Raw genomic sequence first — 16,057 nt, 5'->3', positions numbered from 1 at the left:
TACTTTTGTCCAGAAGAGACTGTATCAGTAAGCACCCCAACCTACATGAGGGACCTCCTATCACAGGTTCTTAGATCTGCATTTATAAAAGGAAAGGCAATTTTTGAGGGGTTAACAATCACTTTAATCAAGGCAAGTTCTTTATTGGGAAGGGAGGAGTCAGTAGGAAATGACAGTGGTGTGTCTAAAAAGTAAAGAGACTATCAATAAAAGAAAATCTTTAGTCTTTCAGCTAGAGTATAGAACTTCCTAAATATCCTTATGCTACCAACGTGAAAGATATAATGGAGACAACAATATAGTAAAGAAGGTGAGATTAGAACAGTTTAGTGGCTGTTTGATTAAGTACAAATGATTTAATTGCAATTTGCAAAGTGGTCAGCACTCAAATTCCTTAGGGATTTGTGCTAAGCTCTATAACATTTAACATTTTTTATCAGTCTTGAGATAATATATGTAAAACACTTTGTAAATTTTAAAGTACCATAGATGTGTAATCATTTGTTACTAAAGCCATATATGTGCTTATCAATTTTATTGACGGATCATGAAAAGGTAGGCTGATTTTGTCCCATTCCCAACCCCTTCATGAGTGAAGTTGGGGAGGTCTAGAAGAGGAGGGTAAGCATGGAGAATAAGTGAGACATGGAACATTTAATGTGGGAAATCATTAATTTAGACCCCTATTTTATTTAGAACTTTGGGTTATTTCAAAATGACATCACCATGATAAAGTGAAATTTCACTGTGTTCAACTGTGGCTGATCAGACCAATTTGAGCTCAGAATGCTCTACCACAAATTGGGCACAGATAGTGTGTGTGAATATTTGGGATGGATACTCTAAATTTGTGTATCCTATGTTTACTTTGTGATGTCTCAATTCTGCTTTGCTCATAGAGCACAGCACCTTTTCTGATGTGGTCACACCATACTGAGTGGTCCTATGCTAGAAACTATATCACACAGTCAAATCCAAAATTCTTTTTTTTTTTTTAAATTTATTTATTTAAGTTTCCAACATTCAGTTCGACAAAATTTTGAGTTCCAAATTTTCTCCCATTTTCTCCCCTCCACCCACCCCAAAACGCCGAGCATTCTAATTACCCGTCACCAATCTGCCCTCCCTTCTAACATCCCTCCCTTCCCTTATCCCCATCTTCTCTTTTGTCCTGTAGGGTAAGATAAATTTCTATACCCCATTACCTGTATTTCTTATTTCCTCATTGTATGCAAGAACAATACTCAACAGTTGCTCCTAAAACTTTGAGTTCCAATTTTTTTTCCTCCCTCCCCACCCATCCCCATTGGGAAGGCAAGCAATTCAATATAGGCCATCTCTGTGTAGTTTTGCAAATGACTTCCATAATAGTCATGTTGTACAAGACTAACTATATTTCCCTCCATCCTATCCTGCCCCGCCATTACTTCTTCTTCTTCTTTTTTTTTTTGAAGCCGATTTTTTTTTTTTATTAAACTTTTAAAATTTATTTTCACACATTTTTGGGTTACAAATTTTCTCCCCTTTTTTCCCCTCCCCCCCCAGACCCAAGCTTTCTAATTGCCCCTGTGACCTATCTTCTCTCTCCTCTATCCTCCCTCCCTGCCCTTGTCTCTGTCTTCTCTTTTGTCCTGTAGGGCCGGATAGCTTTCTTGACCCCTTAACCTGTATTTCTTGTTACCCAGTGGTAATAACATTACATTTGGTCCTAACACTTTGAGTTCCAACTTCTTTGGCTCCCTCCCTCTCTACCCCTTCCCCTTGGAAGACAGGCAGTTCAATATAGGCCATATCTGTTTAGTTTTGCAAATGATTTCCATACTAGTTGTGTTGTATAGGACTAACTATATTTCCCTCCATCCTATCCTGTCCCCCATTACTTCTATTTTCTTATGGTCCTTTCTCTCCCCATGAGTGTCGACCTCGTATTGCATTCTCCTCCCCCTGCCCTCCCCTCTATCCTCCCCCACATCCTGCTTGTGCCCCTGTCCCCCACTCTCCTGTATTATGAGATAGGTTTTCCTATCAAAATGAGTGTGCATTATATTCTTTCCTTTAGTGGAATGTGATGAGAGTAGACCTCATGTTTTTCTCTTGCCTCCCCTCTTTATCCCACCACTAATAAGTCTTTTGCTTGCCTCTTTTATGAGAGATAATTTGCCCCATATAACTTCTCCCTTTCTCCTCCCAATATTTCTCTCTCACTGCTTGATTTCATTTTTTTTTAATATGTGATCCCATCCTCTTCAATTCACTCTGTGCACTCTGTCTCTATGTATGTGTGCGTGTGTGCATGTGTGTGTGTGTGTGTGTGTGTGTGTGTGTGTGTACTCCCACCCAGTGCCCAGATACTGAAATGTTTCAAGAGTTATAAATATTGTCTTTCCATGTAGGAATGTAAATATTTAAAGTTTAGTAAGTCCCTTATGATTTCTCTTTGCTCTTTACCTTTTCATGCTTCTCTTGATTCTTGTGTTTGAAAGTCAAATTTTCTTTTCAGCTCTGGTCTTTTCATCAAGAATGCTTGAAAGTCCTCTATTTCATTGAAAGACCATTTTTTCCCCTGAAGTATTATACTCAGTTTTGCTGGGTAGGTGATTCTTGGTTTTAGTCCTAGTTCCTTTGACTTCTGGAATATCCTATTCCACGCCCTTTGATCCCTTAATGTAGAAGCTGCTAGATCTTGTGTTATCCTGATTGTATTTCCACAATACTTGAATTGTTTCTTTCTAGCTGCTTGCAATATTTTCTCCTTGACCTGGGAATTCTGGAATGTGGCCACAATGTTCCTATGAGTTTCTCTTTTTGGATCTATTTCAGGAGGTGATTGGTGGATTCTTTCAATATTTATTTTGCCCCCTGGTTCTAGAATATCAGGGCAGTTTTCCTTCATAATTTCATGAAAGGTGATGTCTAGGCTCTGTTTTTGGTCATGGCTTTCAGGTAGGCCCATAATTTTTAAATTATCTCTCCTAGATCTATTCTCCAGGTCAGTTGTTTTTCCAATAAGATATTTCACATTATCTTCCATTTTTTTCATTCTTTTGGTTTTGTTTTGTGATTTCTTGGGTTCTCATAAAGTCATTAGCCTCCACCTGTTCCATTCTAATTTTGAAAGAACTATTTTCTTCAGTGAGCTTTTGAAGCTCCTTTTCCATTTGGCTAATTCTGCTTTTTAAAGCATTCTTTTCCTCATTGACTTTTTGAACCTTTTTTGCCAATTGAGTTAGCCTATTTTTCAAGGTGTTATTTTCTTCAGCATTTTTTTGGGTCTCCTTTAGCAAGATGTTGAACTGCTTTTCATGCTTTTCTTGCATCTCTCTCATTTCTCTTCCCAATTTTTCCTCCACCTCTCTTACTTGATTTTCAAAATCCTTTTTGAGCTCTTCCATGGCCTGATACCACTGAATATTTATTTTGGATGTTTGGGAAACAGAAGCCTTGATTTTTATGTGTTTCCCTGATGGTAAGCATTGTTCTTCCTCATCCAAAAGGATGGGAGAAGAGATCTGTTCACTAAGAAAGTAACCTTCTATAGTTTTATTTTTTTTCCCTTTTTTGGGCATTTTCCCAACCAGTTACTTGACTTTTGGGTCCTTTGTTAAGAGTAGGGTATACTCTGGGGACCTGTAAGGTCTTAATTCCTCCAAGGTGGCACAATGAAGCATGTACACTGGTCTGGGAGTGGAGAGTTTTGTGCCCAGAATCTTAGTAGTTTCCTCTCCACAGCCATCTGTCCTCCATTTCCCTCAAGCTGGCACTGGGGGCTGAGATTCAGATAAGCTGCATGGGTGTGGCTGTCATTCAGTGTGAGATAAAGATCAGCTGCCTCAGGGCCTCTACACAGGGCTGAGGTAAGAATTGGCTGCTCAGTGCCCCCAGGGTTTTTAAGATCCCACAATGGTGAGGGCTGCTGTAGGGGCTGCTGTGGGAACTGCTGCCACCTGCCCAGTGTGGCCTCTGTGGCCGCTGCTAAAGCTGGAGCTATGGGAATGCCCTTCTCCCTTCCCAGCCAGCTGAAAAAACCCTGTCTCTGACCTTTGGTACCTGTGGATTGAGGGATCTGCGAACCACTGCTACTGTGACTGGAGATTCTGCCCCCCAAGGACTATTTGTGAACCACACGGCCAAGGCTGGGCTAGGCTCTGCTCCGCATCTGGTGCAATAGACATTTCCTGCTGGCCTTTCAGGTCACCCTAGTCTGGAAATCTCCTCCACTCTGTTCTCCACTTCTGCTGCTCCAGAATTTGTTGAGAGTCCCTCTCTACAAGTATTTTCTGGGCTGTGTGGGGAGAGCCAGCATATGTGTGTCTTTGTACTCCACCATCTTGGCTCTTCTCCCTCCAAATCCAAAATTCTTGACAGAGACCTTGAGAATGTCCTTGTATCATTTCTTCTGGCCACCGTGTGATTGCCTGTCCCATGCAAGTTTTCCATAAAAGAGTCTTTTTGGCAAGCATACATTTTGTATTCAAACAACATGGCCAGCCCATTGGTGTTGCACTCTCTGAAGCATAACTTGAATGCTTGGTAGTTCAGCTTGAACAGAGACTTCAGTATCTGGTACTTTATCCTGCCAAGTGATCCTCAGAATCTTACTACAGCAATTCAAATGGAAGTGATCCAGTTTCCCGGCATGGCGCTGGTAGACTGTCCATGTTTCACAAGCATATAACAATGAGGTCAGCACAACAGCTCTGTAGACCTTCAGTTTGGTAGTCAGTCTAATATCCCTTCTCTCCTAAACTTTTCTTCAGAGTTTCCCAAACACTGAGCTAGCTCTGGCAATGTGTGCATCAACCTCATTATCAATGTGTACATCCCTGGAAAGTACACTACCAAGGAAAGTGAACTTATCCACAGTATTCAAATCTTTTCCATTTGTTGTAACCAATGGTGCCATGTATGGATGCTGTGGTGGTGGCTGTGTTTTCTTGGTGTTAATTATTAGGCCAAAATTAGCACGGGCAGCAGAAAATTGATCCATACTTTGTTGCATCTCAGCTTCAGAGGCTGCATTGAGAGAACAGTCATCTGCAAACAGAAAATCATCCACCAACACTCCCTGCACTTTGGTCTTGGCTTGGAGCCTTTTCAGATTGAAGAACTTGCCATCGGTACGGGAGTTGACCTTGAGGTTCATCTTCATTGAAAGCATTTGTCATTAGTAGTCAACAGCTGTCAGAGACCACTGAGGAATATGGCTGGACAGAAGATTACATAGAGAAAGTCTTAAAGGGCTAGAAATATAGGAAGCAGTCAAGCCGTGAAGGCCTCTAAAGGCCAAGCAGAATTTATGTTAGATTCTAGATTATAGGAAACCAATGAACTGAATTGAGTGGGAGCAAGTTTTGTGTGACACTTGGTCAGACCTCCATTTTAGGAAAATGACTTTGGAACAAGATTGGTCAACTGAAGGAAAAATGTAGTATTTTCAGAGTATACTCCACTTGAAACAAGTTCTTCAGCTCTATTCATGAGCCATTATTGTCTGTCTTGTTCAGTCACAGCTAGTTCTTGTTTTAAAGCATCAAATACCTTCTCACTCAATTGAAATTCCTGCTAGGTCCTTAAATAGAATCAAGAACTTTAGCCCTTATGTAATCATTAGGATAATTTTTCCTTATAGTCCAAGGCTAAATGACCTCTCCATGCTTCCTGAATATCATTTCTCTGACTTTGAATTTTTGCTTGACCAGAATTTTCAAAAAAAAAAAAGTCTTTCTAAATGTACTTGTGCTGGGACTAGATTTTAATGCTCTAGACAAAAGTTTGCACAATAAAGAAAAGGTACATGGCTTAAAATTTAATGTGACCTTCAAATGGAAAAATTGCAAAACAGTAGAAAATGCTTCTTATATTGAAGAAAATGCCAAGAGAGGAGAATTCAGAAAAGGCCCATCCAGAGAGTGAGGACAGAAAGGTGTCAATTTAAAAAATAAAAAAAAGGTAAAATGACTCTGGCAGGTGAGTGGAGAATGAACTAGAGCCGAGAGAAGCTATAGGTTAGGAGACCAATGAAAAGACTCTGGTAAGAGTCCAGTGTGAGGCAACCAGGGCCAGCACTAGGTGGAGGGCTGGGTCACTGAACAGAGGAGACACTGCCAGGCAAGAGATTGTGTAGAAAGAGAAATCCCTCAAGTTGACAGCTGATCTCACATGTGAGCTGAGAGAGGGAGGGAGCATCCAAAGGGAACAATGACACTGCCAGCCTTTGTGACCTGAAGGATGGTAGGATTCTCACAAGAATAGCCAGGTTCAGAAACAGGGAGGGTTTGGTAGGAGATACCGAATTATCTTGGGGTATGGTGAGTTGGAGATGCCTAGGGGACATCCTGCTTAAAAATCCTGTTTATTTGTTGTAGATTCAGGAGTGGTATTCATGGTAGAGGATGAGCTCCCTCTCCCCCACTCAGTGAGAGGGCTTGGAGAGATGAGAGGAGGAGGTCCAGGCCAGAGCCTTGGACAAGCCTTTCAGACAAAGGCATGCCAGGGATGCTGACCCAGCAAAGGAGGCAGAGAAGGGAGGAGTGGTCAGATAGGTAGGAGGAGGGGACCAAGAGGGAGCAGGGTCATGAAACTGCCAGGGAAGAGGATGAGGCCTGAGAACAGGTCACTGCAATGGGATAGCTGCTGAGTCCAGTGAGGTAAACCAGCATTTATTAAGTGCCAACTGGATGCCAGGAACTGTGTTATACATTGAGGATACAAAGAAAGGCAAAACCCAGACCCTGCCCTGAAAGAGCTCAAGGTGTCTCAGGGGAGACAACGTGCAGACAGCGATGTATGATTGAGATATACAAGCAAGGCAAGGCTCCATAGGGGTGTTATGGGAGGCACTGGCATTAAGGGGGACCAGGAAAAGCTGCTTACAGAAGGTGGGAGATTAGACCTGGGCCCTGAAGGGAGACAGGGAACTTCCATAACTGCCTCACACTTGCTCATCCCCTGGATGAGCCCAGGATCCTCAAGGGTAGGGCCCCTGTTTCTGCCTGACTATCTCTGGTGCTTCACCTGGGCCTGGCACACAGGAAGGGCTCCATCCACTGTGAGGTGGGGACTGAATGGCTGAGCAACCCCAGTGGCTCTGATGACAGAGAGCATCGGAGGAAGGACCTGACTACACTGTGTGACCTGAGACACCTTGTCAGAGAGGAGGACAATGCTGCTTACTTGGGTGGTGGGGCCTGCTGGTAAGGGACTCCTGCTCCCTGCCCTGGCATGCATCCTGGCTCTTAGGGTCCCCCAAGGCTGAACTAGAAAGGAAAAGGAGCCATGAGAGGGGTGAGCCCTTCCCCTCTCCCAGTTCCTAGCTCTGCCTGTGCCTTGGAAGTGCCCACAGTCCTCTTTGCTCAATAAAATGGTCTGTGACAGGACTTGAGTCAACTCCATGTGCATTTATCAAGCACCTACTTTATGCCTCACTGCATTCTAGGTGCTGGTTGGTTGGTGTTGGTTGGTTGGTCTTGTGCCTTCCCAGTTATCTTGGCCCAAGCCAGGCCAGCTGAGAGCTTGTCTGAAAACTCCTGCTGTTGGCTTGGAGCAGCAGTAATTCTACAATCTAAGAATGGGATTATGGCCCCAAGAGTTCAGATAATCTTTGGCTGCAGTAAGAGTGGTTGGGGATCCTCACTGACAAGGCCCTCTTTACTTCCAAAGGTTTAGAGCTGCATGGAGACCTTAGACGTCTGATAGTCAAAACACTGGTGCTATTCTAGCCCTGCTCTGCACATTCTGCACTGGTATCTTCCAGAGTGGATGTGGTTTGTTTATTTCTAGGATCCCAGTATATGGTAGCTGGCTCATGGGGTCGCTATACATGGGGTCCTTACAGCCCTATATCATAGGTGACTATGGCCATCTTCCTATGGGAGGGGAGTACCCTTAGAGCTCCTGTGGGTTGTGCTCTTTGACACCACCACCCCACCTCCAATGTGCAATAGACTAGCCCTCAGGATTGCTCCGAATGGGCAGAATCAATCCAGAAAAGGCTGTCACCTCATCCCCTCCCACACTCAGTAATCAATCACTAATTTTAGGTTTTAACATTAGAGCAATAACCCCAAATAACTTAGTTAATTATCTTACAATTTTCATAAGGGATGGCCAAATGGTTTCAGCCATAGCTTCCACTTAACTGTAGGCAAAGATGAAAATACTCAGTTTTCTAAATGGCAGTGTCAGAACATAATAATCAAGGATATGCAAGAAGAGGTGGTAGCTCAGAGTTCTGTCCATGTCCTGTTGAGACACATCATCATTTCATTGACTGGCCTATTTGCCCAGGATGGAGAGGCCTCTGTTAACTTAATCACCCTCACACAGTGTCAGTGGCTGATTTTACCAAAGCCAACCACCACCCTTACTCATCTAAAATGGAGCAGAGGAAGCAATGGAAGGGGGATGTTTGTCCTCCAGCAAAAATGATGCAGATTGTGAATGAAGAGTGGTGCCAGCACCTGGAAATTCTTCTGGACAAAAGTGACCTATTTCATTACAAGATGCTTCTCATTTCAAATCTGCTTCAAGGGTTAGCCTCTGTTTAATATTAAAATTAAAGACTGAACTTGAACTCTGCAGCTAGAGGGGATGCCCATGGTGGTTTCCTGGAGGGGAGGAAAGGCAAGCCGTCTCCAGCTCTGGTGCAGTGTCTGTGTTACTGCTGGTGTTTCTCCGGCTCCGGTGCAGTGTCTGTGTTATTGCTGGTGTTTCTCCAGCTCTGGTGCAGTGTCTGTGTTACTGTCGGTGTTTCTCTGGCTCTGGTGCAGTGTCTGTCTCATTGCTGGTGTTTCTTCGACTCTGGTGCAGCGTCTGTGTTATTGCTGGTGTTTCTGTGGCTCTGGTACATTGTCTGTTATTGGTGGTGTTTCTCTGGCTCTGGTGCAGTATCTGTCTCATTGCTGGTGTTTCTCCAGCTCTGGTGCAGTGTCTGTGTTATTGCTGGTGTTTCTCCGGCTCTGGTGCAGTGTCTGTGTTACTGTTGGTGTTTCTCTGGCTCTGGTGCAGTGTCTGTCTCATTGCTGGTGTTTCTTCGACTCTGGTGCAGCGTCTGTGTTATTGCTGGTGTTTCTGTGGCTCTGGTACATTGTCTGTTATTGGTGGTGTTTCTCCAGCTCTGGTGCAGTGTCTGAGTTATTGCTGGTGTCTCTCCAGCTCTGGTGCAGTGTCTGAGTTATTGCTGGTGTTTCTCCAGCTCTGGTGCAGTGTCTGTATCATTGCTGGTGTTTCTCCAGCTCTGGTGCAGTATCTGAGTTATTGCTGGTGTTTCTCCAGCTCTGGTGCAGTGTCTGAGTTATTGCTGGTGTTTCTCCAGCTCTGGTGCAGTGTCTGTATCATTGCTGGTGTTTCTCCAGCTCTGGTGCAGTATCTGAGTTATTGCTGGTGTTTCTCCAGCTCTGGTGCAGTGTCTGTGTTATTGCTGGTGTTTCTCCAGCTCTGGTGCAGTGTCTGTGTTACTGGTGCTGTTTCTGTGGCTCTGGTGCAGTGTCTGTGTTACTGCTGGTGTCTCTCCAGCTCTGGTGCAGTGTCTGTGTTACTGGTGCTGTTTCTGTGGCTCTGGTGCAGTGTCTGTGTTATTGCTGGTGTCTCTCTGTGATGACAGTCTTGAAGTCCCTACTCTCAGTTAATCAGCATTTACTGGGTGGCTATGATGTGATGGGTATCAGGGATGGCACTAGAGCATTAAGCAGAACAGGATTACTGTTCAGATAGTAAGGTACAGTGAATTGTTAGGAGAAGAGAGCTTCAGCACCAAACCCCAGCTAACGTGTTAGGTGCTAACCAGTGGTGGTATTAAAGATCCTAGAGCACAGTTGTCGATTATAATACAAATTCCTGTAACTGTTACAGAAAAGCCCAGCACGTGTGGCCTCGAGGCTCGTCCACACCCTCAGCCCTAGGAGCCATCACCACTGCGCCCCAGGGTCACGTCCTCAGGCCCACAACCTCCTGGCCTCTGGTTGACAGCTGAGCCAAACACCACGTGTTTAACTTTCCAGGAAAACTTCTATGGGGGGAGGGGGGAGGGGAGAGCAGAGGCCGCTGGGGCGGGGCCGCGCCGCTGCATCTCCTCTGATTGGCTTAGAATTCCAGGCGTGGCCACGGGGGGCGGAGCGAATTCTCCCGGCTCAAATTCCAGCCGAGGAGGAACAAGGGGGCGTGGCCCTGGAACCGGAGGCGAACGCCCCACCCCCAGGAGCTAGCCAATGGGCGCGTTCCTCGGTAGGAGAGCTACTGCGCAGACGCGGAAGTTCCCTCTTCCTGGTCAGTTTCAGAGGCCTGGGGCGGTAGTGAGTGTCTGGGTCCTGCGGGTTCAGCAGCGCTTGTCCGGGGTCCGGGGCGAGGTGAGAGAAGGGGGCGCCGGGGGAGAGCGGGGGTGCCGCCCGGGATCCCCCCTCCCTTCGCGGCCTCTCCTTGCCCCACTTGACTCGTCTCTGAAATCGGGCGAAGGCTCCCGGATCCTGGGAGGGGGGGGTCTCAGTGAAGCGGGGCGACCCCGCCTCGTCTCTTTTGCCTCCTCACTTTCCCCTTCTCCTTCCCCCCTTTTGTTCCCCCTCATCTCTCCAGATCTGACAAGGATGACCCAATTTTCAGTTCATTAAAAAAAAACATATTTCTCTCTCTCATGCTCACCCAACCAGGCTGCTGCCGTCAGCCAGAGAAGGAGATAGACTCTCTCATAATGACATGCTTTCCTTTCTACATGCTTAACTCCCTTCAACCTGGTTAAGCAGCAAACCTGCATTTCTACATGGTTTTTTTCTGGAATTTTTCCAGCAACTTTCATTCTCAGCCTCTGAGTCTTGGAACTTGGTAGTGGCTTTTTTTTTTAATGATCTAAGGAGGGGCTAACCTAACGCCATTACTTGTTTCCTACTTTTCCCAACCTGATGAAACATAGTTCCATCAGAAGGGACTCTAGGTCTTTCGGCATGTTCAGATAGTCCATATATTTCAACTATGGGCCAAGATGGTCCAACATAGGGCCAAACCTCCACATAGAGGCCATCCAGGGATTCTTACTACCTCACCACCACCAGCTTATCTTTTACTCCCTTGGCATTCCATTAGTTTCCTACCCAACTACATCACTCGTAAGGTCTGGAATTCCTGTTTGGGGAACCCTATACTTCCCTCATAACCATGGGGTGTTATGATAGCAAAAGAAGAGGCCATGGAGCTATGGACTGATTATAGGTAGTAGTTTAATCAATCATTATGAATACTTACAAACAGGGGCAATCTGGTCGGAGGCAGCAACCAGGCAGTTCAGTGGATCCCAATAAAGAATCCCCCAAATCTCCGTCATAAATATAGAAGACAAAGACAGGAGGAGCTTTCTGCTTAGTAAAGAGCTTGGGAGTTAACCTGGTGTTATCCTCAAACATGAGTTTGTGTATTGATCATGTACCTGCCACAAATAGGTCATATTTTTGTTGTGGTTTTTGTAGGTCATAGTATCTTAAGCTATAACTCATTGTCTAAAATATAATTCGGTATCTAAGTTATGATTCTAAACAGGTCACCATGTTTGGGATTTTGCACCTTTCACAGAGTTCAGGTTTTTATGACTTGTCACTTATTACTGTGTTTTCTGGCTTTTCTCCAGTCAGGACCTCATGATGTTGGTCTGTACCTAGTTTCTGCCAGACTGCCTTCCAGGTTTCCCAGAAGCTTTTGTTGATTATTGAGTACTTATTGAAGTAGCTGGGTCCTGGCTGATGTTTCAAAGTATGTGAGGTCCCACTTCCTTGTGGAAACCTAGGATAATGTGGCAAAAAGATTTCTGAAGTAGATAGTAAGAGACTCAGAGAGGTTATGGGATTGTCTTTGCAGCTACATAGAGAAATAGCCTTGGCTACTTCACTTAATCTTCTTGGCCCTTGTTCTCTTGTGGAAGTTTCTGCCCTTACTGTGGAAAATGAGGGAGTTGGAATAGATCATCACATGTGTCTCTTTCATTCCTAACATTATAATTTCTGTGTACTGTATTGCTTCTGTAAAAATCAACAAGTATTTATTAAAAGACTGATCAAGAAGTGGGGCTATTAAGAAAAAAATGAAAAAGGAAACTGACTTCAAGCTTCCGTTGTTCCAGGGTGAATAACATGGAGGATTTTCACGGAATTTTCTTTGGGTCTATTCACAAGTCACTACTCTCTGTCTTCCACACTCACAGATGATTCTTGTTTTCTTTTCTTTTTTTGTATTTTTAATCATGGACCCTAGGCTAAGGACACCTTTTCTTTTCCATTTTTGCTATAAAGCATGCAGTACCTTCTTGCTTATTGAAATTCCACCTTGATACTTGAAGGGAGTCAAGAGCCTTGGTCCTCTGTCATCAATAGGCCAATGTCCTCTCAGAATATGAGGCTAGATTACTGTTCGTGCTTTTTGAATATTATTTCCCTCTGTCTTAGAGCCTCTGCTTTACAGCATTTTCAAAAAAGCCTCTGTAAATGTGCTTGTGCTGGGATCAGATTTCACTGTCCTAGACATGATAGGAGGTAAGGGAGAGTGCGGAGTTTGTAATTTAATTTGAACTTCAAATGGAAAAATTAGGGAAAAAATTAGAAAATGGTCATTGTACTGAAGATGCCCAGAGAGGAACTCAGAAGGATCCCATTCAGAAAGCAAGAACACTAGTGCTTAAGTGAGGCAGTTTGAATTTAAAAGGGAAAATGACTTTGGCAGGTGAGTGGAGGATGTACTGGAGCTGGGAGAGGCTGGAGACCAAACAGCAGAAATCTGGTAAGAGTCCAGTGTGGTCTGACCAGGGCCTGCACTAGGGGGAGGCCTGGGTCACTGGACAGAGGGGACATGTTGCAGGCAAGATTGTGTAGAAAAAGAAATCTCTCAAGTTGGCAGCTGATCTCATTTGTGAGCTGAGAGAGGAAGGAAGCATCCAAAGGGAACAGTGATGCTGCCAACCTGAGTGACCTGGAGGACAGTGGGATCCTCCCCAGGAATAGCCAGGTTCAGAAAGTAGGAGGATTTGGGGAGGGATACTGAGTTATCCTAGGATGTGGTGAGTTGGAGATGCCTGTAGGACATCCTGCTTAAAAAGTCCAACTTTCATAGTTGTACATTTAGGAGTGGAACCCATGGCAAGGGATGAGACCCTCAGTGAGCGAGCTTGGAGACAGAAAAGAGGAGGAGGTCCAGGCCAGAGCCTTGGACAAGCCTCTTAAACAGAGGCATGCCAAGGATGCTGACCCAGCAAAGGAGACAGAGAAGGGAGGAATGGTCAGACAGGTAGGAGAATGGGACCAAGAAGGAGCAGGGTCATGAAACTGTCAGGGAAGAGGATGAGGCTTGAGAACTGGCCACTGCATTGGGACATTTGGGGAGGGAGTTGGCAGTTACCACTGGGAGATCGGAGACAGTATCCCAGGAGATGCCACTTTGAAGACCTCCCCCAGCTGCTGAGTCCAGTGCAGTAAACCAATATTCTATGTTAAACACGGAGCATATACAGGCATAACCCAGGTGCTATCCTGAAGGAACTCACTGTGTAAGAGTGGGGACAACTTACAAACAGCATTGTACTAATGAGACAAAGCAAGGGTCCATCATGGGGTTTGGTGGTGGGTGGCAGTGGCATTAAGGGGGATGAGGAAAAGCTCCTTACACAAGGGATGTCTGGAGGTGAGCCCTAAAGGAAGCCAGGAACCCTCCAAGGCCAGCTCATACAATTCCTCAGGGATCTGGTGTGCACCTGGTCATTCCCTTGAAACAAGCTCAGGTTTCTGCCTTTCTGGGTCTCTGGTCTCTGGTGTGCTTCACCCAGAGCCTGGTGCTCAGGAAGGGCTCAATCCACTGTGATTTGGAAATGAATGGCTGCTTGGCTTCTGTTTTTCTGATGATAAAGAACATTGGAGAAATGACCTTTCTACACCATGATCTGAAATACCATTTCAGGAAAGAGGACAATGCTGCTGAACGGGGTACAGATGGGTGGTGAGCATCCATCTGTAGTGTTGTGTTTGACGTCACCAAATCAGTGGCTAAATCTCATCCTTTCTATCTCTAGCCGTATTCCCACAGATGCCTTTCCCTTCCACCACTTTCCACCCTCCTGCTCTCAGGTGACTTTCTGAATCAGCCTCTTCGTATTTGGGTCTTCTTCTAGTCTCTTCTCACTCCAGTCCAACTTGCACATATCACTAAAGTGATTTTTACCATAGCACCGGTCTGACTATGCCACCCCGACTATCCCTCAATAAACTCCAGTGGCTCCCTATTCTTTATAGGATCAAATATAAAATCCTGTTTGGCATTTAACAATGCACAAACCTCTCAGGGAAGTGGTATGAGGGCCACCCTTGTGTGACCTTGGCAAGTCACTTAATTCCTTTGGGGATTGTTTCCTCATCTGCAAAATGAGGGGATGGACTCAGTGGCCATCCTTCCCCATCCAAGTCTATGGTTCTACAATAACAGGGGGACAAGCCAAGAAGTGCCCCTTACTTCTGGGCATACAAAGATGAACGAAAAGAAAATCGTTTCAGCAAAGAAAGTAAGGAAACACAATATCAAAACTTAGAACTGCTCTCATAATCAAATACAAACAAATGTATTGACTTAGACAACCATAAACTAACATCTTCTGTGTTTTATTTGTGGTTTTGCTTATTTCAAAGATAATTCCCAATTACCTTTTAATTCAGATCAGCCCACCAGGGTGTTTTGCTTCAGTGATAAAATTAATGAGGTTTTTCTCCATCATGAGTTCTGTAATGTTCAATAAGTCCTCTGATCTGGAAGAATGCTTTCCCACATTAATTCCATTCTCAAGATTTCTCTCTGGCATGTATTCTCTTATGTAATGAAAGATGTGAATTCTGGGTGGAGGCCTTTCCACATTCATTACATCCATAGGGTTTCTCTCCAGTATGAGTTCTCTGATGTTGAGTCAGTGTTGTGCTCCAAAAGAAGGCTTTCCCACAATCACTGCATTTAAAAGGTTTCTCTCCCGTATGAGTTCTGCAGTGTTGTGCCAGATCTGACTTCTCAGATAATGCTTTTCCACACATACTGCACTGATGAGGTTTTATTCCTGTATGAGTCCTCCGGTGTCAAGTCAGTGCTGTGTTCCAGATAAAGCCTTTCCCACAATCACCGCATTTAAAAGGTTTCTCTCCAGTATGAATGCTGAAATGCTGTATAAGATCTGACATCCGGCGGAAGAAGTTTTCACATTCCATGCATTAATATGGTTTCTCTCTAGTATGGATACTACCATGCTTATTAAGATCAGACTTCTGAGGGAATGCCTTCCCACATACACTGCACTGGTGAAGTATTATTCCTGTATGAGTTCTGTGGTGCTTAGAAAGGGTAGAGCTTTGTAGGAATTTCTTCCCACATTCATTACATTCATAAGGTCTGTCTCCAGTGTGAATTCTCTGATGTCGAGTCTGTTGTGCTTAGGGGAAAGGCTTTCCCACAGTCAATGCATTTAAAAGGTTTTTCTCCAGTATGAATTGTATAATGTCTTGTAAGATCTGTCCTCTGGTGGAAGGCCTTTTCACAGTCACTGCATTTGAAATGTCTTTCTCCAGTATGAATTCTGTAGTGCTGTGTAAGATTTCTCTTCTGCCAGAAGACTTTTCCACATTCACTGCATTTATGAGATTTGTTTTTATTTGGAATACAAGTGGATTGGGTACGATCTGCCTTCTGACAGAATGTCTTCCCACATTTAGTCAATTCAGAACACTTTTTTCCTGTATGAGTTCTCTGGAAAAGAGTAAATTCATTGTTTGGGAAGAAAGAACTTCCACTCTCAGGAATCTGCTCTTTTGCATGAATTCCATGTTTTCTAATGCAGTCCAAATCATAAACAAAAGCTTTCTGGCATTTGTTAACCATAGAATACTTCTTTGAATAGATTTGATTACATTGTCTTTTGTCTGACTCCATGGTGAAGCTCGTTCTCTGGTTATCAATTTGATGGACGTTCATCACTACAGATACTCCCTGCTGTGGCTCTGGGCTAGAGATTTGGCTGTATCTACTGTATCCAGAGCCTCTGACTCCATTGGCAGGTTCTGTT

The 16,057-nt window shown here is 44.4% G+C and overlaps 1 pseudogene; it reads right to left on the bottom strand.

The window, feature by feature from the left end:
- Positions 1-14,594: 14,594 nt before the first annotated feature.
- On the bottom strand, positions 14,595-16,057 carry LOC140502821 (uncharacterized; annotated as a pseudogene).

The sequence above is a fragment of the Notamacropus eugenii genome, chromosome 4 (genome assembly GCF_028372415.1).
Source record: "Notamacropus eugenii isolate mMacEug1 chromosome 4, mMacEug1.pri_v2, whole genome shotgun sequence".
Taxonomy (NCBI): domain Eukaryota; kingdom Metazoa; phylum Chordata; class Mammalia; order Diprotodontia; family Macropodidae; genus Notamacropus; species Notamacropus eugenii.
Note: the sequence above shows the minus strand (reverse complement) of the source record. Positions and strands in the feature narration are given on the sequence as shown.